Source organism: Panulirus ornatus, chromosome 67 (assembly GCF_036320965.1).
Source record: "Panulirus ornatus isolate Po-2019 chromosome 67, ASM3632096v1, whole genome shotgun sequence".
NCBI classification, from domain to species: Eukaryota; Metazoa; Arthropoda; class Malacostraca; order Decapoda; family Palinuridae; genus Panulirus; species Panulirus ornatus.
This window is the reverse complement of record NC_092290.1, coordinates 22726010-22736741: the sequence shown is the minus strand read 5'-3', so window position 1 is coordinate 22736741 and position 10732 is coordinate 22726010. Positions and strand designations below refer to the sequence as shown.

Sequence of the window (10732 nt, the reverse complement as noted above, 5' to 3'; positions counted from 1 at the left end):
ATGTGCAGTGTGTGTGTGTGTGTGTGTGTGTGTGTGTGTGTGTGTGTGTGTGTGTGTGTGTATACATCAGCATATGTATACTTCTGTACGATGATATGAATGCCATGTATATATGTGATGATACACCATACTCAAATGTATGTATAACGCTACATGTTGAAGTATATATGATGGTATAATACACCTGTGTCAACTGATATCCTATACTGTTCGACTGGTTTACCCGAGCGTGTCTGGTGTACGGGTGTAGACGAAGGTGTGTGGTGTGTCTGTGTGTCGTTGTGGGAGGAGAGGCCAGTGTGGGCGGGATCTACCTTATAGCCAGTATGGGCGGGAGGGTCCGCCCGCTCCCACCACCCACACTGCTCCGCTGATACCATCAGACAGTATAATGAAGTAAGCGACCGGCGCCTTTATACACCACATAATTAGGGAAGCAAAATATGGAACTCGTCATCACTTGTGACAGTATCAGCTGCACGTATTAATAAAAGTCATTAGTGTCCCTCAGGTATTGATGAAGGTGTGTTATCGTGGGCAGCGGCGCGTTGCCCGACCCAGAAACAGGGCTGGTGTCTCCTCGCGTCTACAGAAACACTCATTTTCCCCAGCCGTTTTGATTCCACGTTGGGACAACGAGGCGAACTCTCTCGCCACCGCCGCACCTGATAAAAGCCGCACTGATACGCATCTGTGGCGACGTTCTTATGCGCAGGTCAACACCTGACTGGCCTTTATCTGTCGGCCGGGATGATAATGTTCTCCGTTTTGTACAAGTCTGAGGTATGGTGGTTGGTCAGTAACTTTAAGTGCGAGAGGGTCATTACTGGTGATGGTTGTGCTCAGATGGGGGGAGGGGGGTGGTCACTACTGACGATGGTCAATAGTAACGGTGGTCATTACTGAAGGAGGTCACTAATGACGGTGGTAGTTACTCACGGTGGTTATTGCTTACGATCATCATTACTGAGGGAAGTCATTAATGACGACGGTCCTCGTGCCTGCAGTCATTACAGACAGTGGTCAGTAGTGAACATGGTTAGTGGTGATGGTTATCACTGAAGGCAGTGATTAACGATGACAATCATCACAACATAGTGGTCAAAAATGTTGTGGTCAGTAATGTCATTAAGCTAAGCTGCCTGATAATCATTACTGTTTGCTTCCTCAAGTCACTGCTAAAGCCGATTTTCACTGGGATGTGGTCACTACTGACTGTGATCACTGGATCACTACAAGAGCCTTTCACTGCCGCTGTGAGCCATACTGACAGTGATCAATGCAAACGGCAGATGGCGAACCATATTGACGGTGATCACTGAGGGACAACACGACTGTCACTGCTGACGGTGCAGGATGCTTCCACCTGACGATGTCTTCGCTGACGAAGGATGCTGCTGACGGGAGGGCGGCAGTGGGGTCCTCCGAACGATGTGTCCTACATTGCACTGGTCTCTGTGGTCATGACCAGACGTGGTGGTAACTGCCTAGGAAAGGAGATGGGAAGGAGATGCTTCGGTACCAACTTAAGTTCTCTTTCCTCAAACTCTTCCCAGTAATAACAATGACTCGGTCACGGAAGAGCTGGACAAACATTCAGAGGAAAAAACATATAATTCCCGGTGGTCAGACATTTTGTGCACCGGAGGAGAAGACCTACTCGAGCAGGACCGTGGTATATGTTTTCCCGGCTCTGTGTTACCATGTCTGTGTCAGGGTGTCACGGTGTATCACTGTGTCAGGAAGTAGAAAGATGGTAATGAAACAGGAGAGAGACGTCTCTTCTCTTAGAGACAAAGACACGAATGAAGAGTTATAGGTATGGGAACCGAGAGAACTCGTGGGTATGTGGCATATGAGACATTTGAAGAGGATGAGGTTGGAATTACCACAACACAAGGATGGCACAGCGGCAGGTGTATGGATGATTGTGCGCTGTATATGGACAATGATGATATCCGGGTCCCTAGTTGTTACATTCACACCATAACCGACAGTTTCCCATCACCGGACTCCTGCCTTAAGGATTGTAACCTACATCACATCATCCTATTTAAGTCTGATGGGTTTCAATCGTCACAATTTACAGGTATAGATAATCTAATATTCAGATGAGTTTTCCCTTATGACACTGTTGTTTTCTGCTGCCTTTCCTTCCGTAAACTGGTTGGTTGATATCGATGAGCAATTATACCAGATATGTTTGATGTATTTAGAAACATGTCGCTGTCGTAAGCCTCAACGTGGTCATCTTGATAGCAGTGGAAGGTACATTAACACATGAAGTCTTACTGGCATGATGGAACATATCATTGTGGGTTTAGATAATATTTTTCTCTGCTAAAACAATGATCAGGTATTGATGATACGTCAGTACTTAAACTGATAGTGTTTATCACGACCATATCTTGCAAATGGTGCCACTTATGCCAACTGTGTTCAACACGAATGAGGCTGTGCGGTTCATTCTCCACACATCATATTCCTTGGAGCAATGATTCTAAATTTCGTTTTCACTTTAGACTGTGATTAGCAGTACTAAGAAACATGGTTGATGATTACTGAACGATTAAAGATAACGATCGAAACTCTGTAGCCAGTATCTGTGGAGGAATAAAGACCGCAGACACATGCGTCAGAACAACTTTACTTCGAGGTAATGAATTAAACGCCAATTTCTAACATTCATTCTCGCCTGGAAACTCGTAGAATTTTCACGATTCTGACTCGTATGATGATATACATTGGAATTTAAACAGCAGCAGGCTACTAGGGGACGTCTTGTGGGTGGAGGAGTGATGGCTCATTGAGAGAGAGAGAGAGAGAGAGAGAGAGAGAGAGAGAGAGAGAGAGAGAGAGAGAGAGAGAGAGGCAGACTCTGCAATCAAAACATGGAAGCTCGTGATCAAATAATATTAGCATAACCTTTTTAATGTCTCGCTGATTTCTCTCGTCTTTGTTTTCTTTTTTTCTATTTTTTTCCCCTCAGCGTTACAGGAACTGGAAAATATTTCGACGCATTTAAACTCGGAAGGGAACGTCCCAGTTCGATACATAAGATTATTTCCTTGAGAATTCTTCGTCTTAGGAAACGACATCGTCCAATCCCAGAACTGATATTTGAAGATATTCCATTGTCCAGTCCATCAAAAATCTTCATTCCTCTTACTGTTTCACTAGAAAAAGAGGATATAAACTGCCATAGATCGCACAAACATACACAAACTACCACAATTAAACAGTCAAGATAAGAATGCCTCCCACAGCTTCGTGTACATGAAAGAAAATTCCTATGATGTCGCACCTGAGCTGGGCAAACCTGTGATGCTGGACCAAACATGAAGAATCTCCCGAAATTCTGTATACTTGATGTAAACCAAATGCTGGGAGGAGTTAACCTACTCCTGTCATTTGAACGCTGAGAAAGTTTACATGTGTTGCCGCAATTCGACACAAAGGATACATATAACCCTTAATCATTCTATACAGAAGAGAGATGAACGCAATGTAACACACCGTGTGCGACGGAAATCTCATACAAGTTTGCACACAAGAGTGAACGTAAAGTCCCATAACTATGTTTTAAGTGTAGACGAAGGTCATAACAACATCCTATAAACATGAACAAAGTACACCAATATGCTGCTGACTGTGTACCTGGTAAGAATATAGGCTCGCAAGATGTTGTACATAGAATATAGACACATAGCATCTATAGTTCTCCAAGCAGTATGTGCAAAGGTCTTTTTCTTTGATTCAAAGCACAGTATAGAAATATATTATCATCACGCAAATATCCATAGATGAAGTACCTGAACACAGCGTACAGACGTGTATTTAACTAAAGAAAACAGATAAAGCTGCGGATTCTAGTAATTTCAATATAAAACCTATAGACTTGTGCGATGTATGTTTTCAGGAAATATGAATATTCTATCATTATCATTACAGGAATACCGTCGACCAGACCCGACCAGACCTCGCTACACACCACCACCACCACTTCTTCTTAGACCGCAGACGACGCCAGGTTTTCTGTCTCCCGTCTACAGCACCTGACAGACAGCACCTTGGGTAAGATATGGTCCAGTATGTTAATCCATCTCTTCTGTGTGGTTTAGAGAGAGAGAGAGAGAGAGAGAGAGAGAGAGAGAGAGAGAGAGAGAGAGAGAGAGTAGTCCATGATGGACTACCCATATTACATACTACAGAACGTAAGAGATTGCATGATGTCATAAAGATGGCATGAACGGTTCTCCTGCTGTCACAGTTCAGTTATTTGTGGTGACGTAGTGCTTCTCCGCTCCCTCCCAAACTGACTCTCTGTCACCACTGGCAATACAGACTCACTCCACATTCCTGACGACTGACCAGCTCGTTGTAATGATGAGAAGCCGTGTTGCTTATCACTCCCGAGTGCACGTCTTGCTAGCAGCTGGTGTGGGAGGGTAAGCACAAACCAGTGAAGCTGTGGCGCCAGTTTTCTGTGATCTGTGATGAGTGCCAAGCAAATGTTGCTTCCTCTTTGGTGTGTGAGTGATCCATGAGGACACGAGCAAGCGCGCCCCCTCAGCCAGAACACCTGGAGTGTTAAGCCTCAATAGATGGTCAACATGCCACGCTAATTTCTACACTTCTAATGTCTGATTCTAATGATATTGTTTCCTCACAGACAAGTATAGTAAGTGGTCTCTCTGTCCGTGTGCCTGGGGGATGGTACGGGCCCACAGGTATGCATTGTCCTTGATGGTGCTCGCATCGAACTCAATATTAGATATCATTGTCTATGAGTACTCTCACGTGTTGTGAAAGTGCTGGCGCTGCCTGCCAGCCAAGGCGTCGCATTACGTGTCGTCGAAGGCTAGTGCTGTACGTGTGTATGTCCTCGTTTGTGCTGGTTTCCCCTCGAAGAAGACCACGACAGGTTGCTGCAGGGTGACAGCTCTGGGTTCCACTAAGGTGGAAAAGAACCAGTTCAGTACATGGACTGGACGCACCATTGTTGGTATGTTACTGGAGTGGGAGTTAAGGATGGTCAAGGGGGACGGGGGGGGGGGGGGAGGAGAGGCCAAAGCAAATAGACTGAATAAGTAAACAGAACGTTGCTGACCATGATTCACGCACGGGCCCGCTTAGGTTAGAATGGTGGGTGAGACATTCAGCCCACACCCAAACCAGCTGTTCATCCTTGCTTTGGGGTAGGTCAATAAATGGGTACCTGGCTTAGGCTAGGATGCAAATGTGTGTGTGTATGTGTGTGTGTGTACTGATGACAGTAGACATGCTGTACACACAAAGGTAAGAGACAGGGAAGCAAGAGTGCAAAACTCTTTCCGTGTAGCACACAATACTATTGTAGTATTCCAAATAGTAATCCCCTCACATACCACCTCCCTCCGTCACCCCTCACATACCACCTCCCTCCGTCACCCCTCACATACCACCTCCCTCCGTCACCCCTCACATACCACCTCCCTCCGTCACCCCTCACATACCACCTCCCTCCGTCACCCCTCCCTCCACACACACATTGATCACCACATTGGTCCAGGTAATATTTATCATGTAAGCAGTATATCTGGCAGGAATATCGAAAACAGATTATTACCTTTTGAAAAGACTTCTTCGAATTCCTTAAAGACTTGCCAAAGGACAGTGTGGTGGATGTGGGAGGGGTTCATGCAAGGTCAGCCATATGGGCGGTGTGGTGGATGTGGGAGGAGGTCATGCAAGGTCAGCCATATGGGCGGTGTGGTGGATGTGGGAGGAGGTCATGCAAGGTCAGCCATATAGGCGGTGTGGTGGATGTGGGAGGAGGTCATGCAAGGTCAGCCATATGGGCGGTGTGGTGGATGTGGGAGGGGGTCATGCAAGGTCAATCACATGGGCGGTGTGATGGATAAGGGAGGGGGTCATACAAGGTCAGCCACATGGGCGGTGTGGTGGATAAGGGAGGGGGTCATACAAGGTCAGCCACATGGGCGGTGTGGTGGATGTGGGAGGGGGTCATACAAGGTCAGTCACATGGGCGGTGTGACATCAATTTGTCATGAGTCGGGGATAGACAATACATGTCTCATTCACCCTCCCTCCAGCCTACCTTCTCCTACCACCTCACTATCACCTCTACGGTGAGTCTATCATCTCTACAGAGTCTCCCTTATCTCCCACTGTTCAGAGACTCGCTCCTTCACTGTCTCTCCTGCTTGATGATCTCGTCACCCCCCCACACTGACCACCCTACGCGCAGTGTTTACCTCCCCAGTATACACTTCCCTTCTCCCTCCACAGTGTGTTCCTTCCCATCCCACTCCCACCACCATCCCTATTCACACCCATGACTCACGGTGTTCCTATGCCACACACACACTATCACCTCATCCAGCGCCCTCACCATTATCCATATCCCCCCCTTAAACACGACGTTCCTCGGCCCTCGCTCTCACCATCACCTCCTCCCTTCCCCCTCCCCACACGGTGGTCCTTACCCCACACACTCTCTCTCTAACCTCCTGTAGAACTTGACCTGTCCACCAACTCGTTATCTTCTGATCGATTCTCTGGATGTATCGGGCTGGTGGCGTTAATTCAATCATTCCTCCGATACATCTTCTCTGTCACCGGGGTCTTCTCAGAACCGGTCTATTAATTAAGATCTTTGATAAGATTTGACTCGTTATGAGGTGGTCGATATATCGGGCAAGACTTATAAAATCCTGCAACAAAGACGGAGTGTTGTTGACGGCCCCCATATATAGAGAATAGGCTTTATCCACGTCGGAATAACAAGGGACATACATCATGGCGATGAATGAGGGTAGCGGCAGGACTCACAATAGTGCGAGGCGCGCCCCACGACGAGACAATGTCTACAGCCTACCCTGGTACCAGCCTTACTCAATACTGCTGCTGCTTCTGCCTCATACGTGTATAACTATATACACACAAGCTGGTCAGAAACCCGCGGGCATTTCCCCCCACACTATATAGAGTGATGAAGTTAACTAACTGCTTCACTCAACACTACCGGCCACACCTGCCTCACTACACACCTGCTTACAACTCTACCGCTCCCGCTGCTACTCGTAGAACAGTGCTACAACACCGACATGATTCCGCCAGAGCAGTGCTACAGTCTGCTGTAGCTGTGTCACCAGTCTTCTGTAACATGACTACTACAATGATGAATTTGGATTTAAATCGGGCTAATAACACACCAGAACAGTGATACAACGCACCTGCAGCAGTGATACGACCAGTGCACCATTGCTAGAGCAGTGATACAGTGCATCTGAAGCACTGATATGACTCATAACCGACAGATACAACAGTGATACAGCGCATCGGAAGCAGTGATACAACACATGTACAACAGTGATACAGGGCATCTGAAGCAGTGATCACCACATACACCACAGCTACAGTATTACTATGACAGTGACGTTATATATTATGCATTCCTGATGTTGCAACAATAACAACATTCTACCACATTACCTCACTACGGCTACAACACATGTAGGAAATAAGAACAACAAACTCTTGCATCGTCGTTACAATTCTGACGCAACACTACGACCACACTTCTCTCCTGCTACCATGCCAGTGGTGGAACACTGACACGGGCACTGCCTGGACACTGTCTTATGACAGTCACAGTTTCGTTACGACAGCACCACATCACGGCTACAGCGCTGCTCTACCACTGTCATAATACCAGAAACACTGCTATGATGGTCATGAAACACTTACAACACTGACATTTACACTGCCATAACACAGCAAAAACAATACTGAAGCACTGCTGTCAGACTACCATGACACTGATACAACACAAGAACAGACTGAAGCACTGCTATAGCACTGTCAGAACACTCATAACTATACAGGAACAGTGACAGAACAGTGATAAAGTGAATGGCGCCACGACAGTAGAAAGACAGCGTTATGAGATTGCGACAGAGTCTTAAGATTACGACAGCAGTAGTTACGACACCTTGAGAATACCTTCGTAACACGATGGCAGTATTACCTCACTCTGGCTCAGTGTTAACCAACACTCTCCCTATTCCTCAACCTCCAGGGCTGTGGCCAAGATCGGGTCTCCGTCCGTCGCTCTCACGCCACAAACACTCCCTCAACAATAACACTGTAATACCACACCCAGAAGACCAATATGACTCACCACACACATCATCATCAGCCACTTCCCACCTCACACCCACAGCTTACCACTCCCTGGGCACACACACACACACACACACACACACACACACACACACACACACACACACACACAGGCTCCCCGGATGTCACCAGATCTCCTGTAGTGATGATAAGCTGCGCCATGACTGGGCTGCTCCTGGTGTGTGAATAACCCAGATAATCTGCTTAATCATCCATGTCAAAGTTTTTTTTTTTCACTTGTACGTGTAACAAGTTGACTCGTTCACTGCTGATGTTGTCGTCATCATCACTGCAGTGAAAATGTCATGATATGTGAGGTCTCCAGCGTGGGAACGTCAGCAGTGATCATGGACAGAAATTGATATTTTCTAGGTCGTGTTATTCCCTGTTGAACGTGTCATGTTTACATGTCTTGCAACGTTCAGTATCATCATCATGATGCACGGTAGCCATGCATGCTGGCCACAGCCGAGTGCCTGGCTGTCCTCTGCATGGTAGCCATGCATGCTGGCCACAGGCGAGTGCCTGGCTGTCCTCTGCATGGTAGCCATGCATGCTGCACACAGGCGAGTGCCTGGCTGTCCTCTGCATGTTCTGGCTGTTAGTTATTGGCTGAAGCTTTTGAATGTGTTCTGCCATGGTTCACAGCCGGGGGGGAAATGCGCTAAATTACCTTGATCAACGAACAATATCACCTTCAACATCTTCGATTTACAAAAACTATACACACACACACACACACACATATAAATATACATATAATGATTATAATAATGATAATGATAATGATAATAATAATGATGATAATAATGATAATAGAATAATAATGATAATAATGATAATGATAATAATGATGATGATAATAATAATAACAATGATAATAATGATAATAATGATGATACTAATACTACTACTACTACTAATAATAATGATAATAGTAATAAAATGATAATGATAACAATGATTATAACGATGATAATGATAATAATGATAATGATAATAATCATAATAATAATGATAATATCCGAACATGCCACACTCGGCCAGAAGGAGAGGGAGTCACTGATGACGAAATGATTAGGAAATATCTCGTGGAAACTTGTACACAAAGACGCTGTCTAGAATCATTGCTGGGTTAATGATTCCTTTTCTTTCTTGTTGCGATGTTTTATATTTGACTATGTTGTCCCTGACTTCTTCATTTCATTGCCATGCTTGGATTATCTTGTGAAGCTTTTCTGAACTGTCTCATTTACTGACTTCATCCAGTTTTCATGGTGACCTTACAACACAGTAGTGTTTACGTTTTCTGGTGAAAATACTCATTATCACACCACTCATTACGTAACTCTCTCGTGTGAGTTGACCAGTATGCTCTGCAACAGCTATTTAGATTAATGATTCTTCCCACATCTGTACTTCATATTCTTCACCTTTTTCCATTCCTGTTAATCCTTTGTAAAATAGCTTTGAATCACATATTTCTTTCTTTGATATAGATGCTCAAATTACTCTTTATTGAATTCCAATACGTTCTCGCCCCATTAACATATTACATTTACGTCATTTTACATTTACTCTTTGTCGTCTGTGTTATTAATCTTACTCTTCTGTCGTCTGCTGTCTTTCATCTCTGAGTTTGGTGCAGATATCTTAAACATGAGGGAGGATGTACCATCACCTCAGAACAGAAATGATAAATAGATCATACTACCTGGAAAAATTCTGAGCCCCCGTCTTGGCTATGGAGCTGCCAACAGCCCTGACCAGAGGGCTGCGCCCTTCCAGCAACAGCCCTGTCTAGAGGAGGTGCACCCTTCCAACAGCCATGGCTGGAACATGAAACCCTGCCAACACTCCAGGCTAGACTGGGTTGTACCATTCCAAGACCCGTGGCTGGAGGGGCTGCACCTGTCCAGCATTCGTGACTGGAAGGGCTGCAACCTTCCAGACTACTGGTCAGAGGCGCTACCATCCTCCAGGCAGTCGCGGCCCAGCGAGGTAGGTAGGTGCCTCCTGTCAACATACCTGAAAGAAGAGGAAACCAAACTTCAAAACAATAGCTGCAAACACTGGGGGCGGAACCCTAGCCTCAGACGTCATGAATATGTAATGAATCAAGTGTTTTTATAACTTGATAGAAGTGCTATCATATACTTGTCTTACTTTTTTCTGAAATATATTCATAGCCGTCCGCTTATCATGAATATAGAACAGTTTTATCCACAGTGAGGGATAGCTAGGGGGTTGGTGGTGAAGATCAAGGCTAGGCTGCCTTACATCCTCCCCCCCCCCTCATGAGGGTGAGGGGTGAGGCACACGACCAGGGTGTGAGGAGGGATGGGTGTTGGTAAGTTCTAATGAGAGCTACTGAGGCAAATTTAAGATGCAGTGCGATGATTGAGATAGGGGAGTGAAGTGGAGCAGGTGTGTGTGTGTGTGTGTGTGTGTGTGTGTGTGTGTGTGTGTGTGTGTGTGTGTCGGGATATATAGCCTGGTGTGGAATGGTCCAGCAAGGGTCATCTGATCACCCAGTCCTTCCCGT

At 45.8% G+C, this 10732-nt stretch overlaps 1 protein-coding gene and 1 long non-coding RNA gene across 5 annotated transcripts in view; one reads left to right on the top strand and one right to left on the bottom strand.

Moving 5' to 3' along the window:
• The window catches only part of LOC139747176 (homeotic protein spalt-major-like), a 499197-nt gene that overhangs the window by 359068 nt on the left and 129397 nt on the right, over positions 1-10732 (bottom strand). The gene's annotated exons all lie outside the window — the stretch shown is intronic.
• The window catches only part of LOC139747077 (uncharacterized), a 147615-nt gene that overhangs the window by 77303 nt on the left and 59580 nt on the right, over positions 1-10732 (top strand). Inside the window, exon 2 of the long non-coding RNA XR_011712304.1 lies at positions 3952-4074. This is a non-coding gene — a long non-coding RNA (uncharacterized lncRNA). The remainder of the gene's footprint in view (positions 1-3951; positions 4075-10732) is intronic.